Here is a 1,427-nt window from a genome sequence, read left to right on the forward strand (position 1 = left end):
AGCAGAAGCTGTGCAAAGGGGGCCTGTGAGCAGGTCTGCCCATTCCTGGGTTTTGTGGCGCACTTAGCGTGTGGGTTGTGGGGTTGTGTGAGGTTGGTTCTTTGTTTTGTTCTGCATTGTTTGGTTTACATCCTTTGGCCATGCTGAGCCCTTTGGATGAGGCTCGAGCCCCTGTGCTGGGCTGCACTGCTCTAAATTACCTGCCTGGCCCCTGATAGCAACCTCAGCAGGTTTAAGTAGCAACTGGAACACACTTGATACTAATGTAGAAAGGATGGCTGTGCTTAATCCTCTCCAGAGGAGTTAGCCCTGGGAAGGAAGGATGCAACAAAACAGGATCCGAGCCCTGTCTGCGACCTACACCACAGCTCATGGCAATGCTGGATATTTACCCACTGAGCAAGGCCAGGGATGGAACCCACTTCCTTGTGGATACCAGTCGGGTTCGTTAACTGCTGAACCATGAAGGGAACTCCCCCCATTAGTTCATTTGCTAGAAGAAATAGCATTAAATTGGTAGCTATCAGTGGTATTAACTGTCCAAAAACCAATTCCCCATCCCCATCAATGAACAGGGCTGGAGCTCCTGCTGTGGTGCAACAGGATTGGTGGTATCTTGGGAGCACTGGGATGTGGGTTCCATCCCCACCCTGGCACAGTGGGTTAAGATCTGGTGTTGCCACAGTTGTGGCTTGGGTCTCTCTCTCTTTTTTTTTTTTTTTTTTTTTTTTTTGTCTTTTTTGCTATTTCTTGGGCCACTCCCGAGGCATTTGGAGGTCCCCAGGCTAGGGGTCGAATTGGAGCTGTAGCCGCTGGCCTACGCCAGAACCACAGCAACGCGGGATCCGAGCCGCGTCTGCAACCTACACCACAGCTCACAGCAACGCCAGATCGTTAACCCACTGAGCAAGGGCAGGGACCAAACCCGTAACCTCATGGTTCCTAGTCGGATTCGTTAACCACAGCGCCACAACGGCAAGTCCTGGCTTGGGTCTCAATTGCAGATTGGATCTGATCCTTGGCCTGGGAGCTCCACATGCTGCAGGGTGGCCAAAAAAGAAAAAAAAAAGGTGGGGGGGGGAAGAAAATAAATAAATGGCTTCCCTGTGTCTCGTTGAATGATTTTTAGTGGGAATACAGATGCCAATCTCTCCCAGCCTCCCTCTGTTTTCTTTTTTTCTTTTTTTTCCCCCTTTTGGCTGCACCCACAGCATGTGGAAGTTCCCAGGCCAGGGACCTAACCCAAGACACAGCAGTGACAACACCAGATCCTTGACCCACTGAGCCACAAGGGAACTCCTCTGTCTGTTTTCTTACTTTGATAATATCAATTCTTTGGCTTATCAGAAGATTGTCAAGAGTCTCTCTGTCGATTGCTAGGAAACAGTGAAAAAACCGACCAAACCTACAGCGAGCAGACACCAGCA

The sequence above is a fragment of the Sus scrofa genome, chromosome 12 (assembly GCF_054392235.1).
Source record: "Sus scrofa isolate SSC_HxYL_T2T_F1_AM1 chromosome 12, Sscrofa_HxYL_maternal_Yorkshire_Landrace_v2.0, whole genome shotgun sequence".
NCBI lineage: Eukaryota > Metazoa > Chordata > Mammalia > Artiodactyla > Suidae > Sus > Sus scrofa.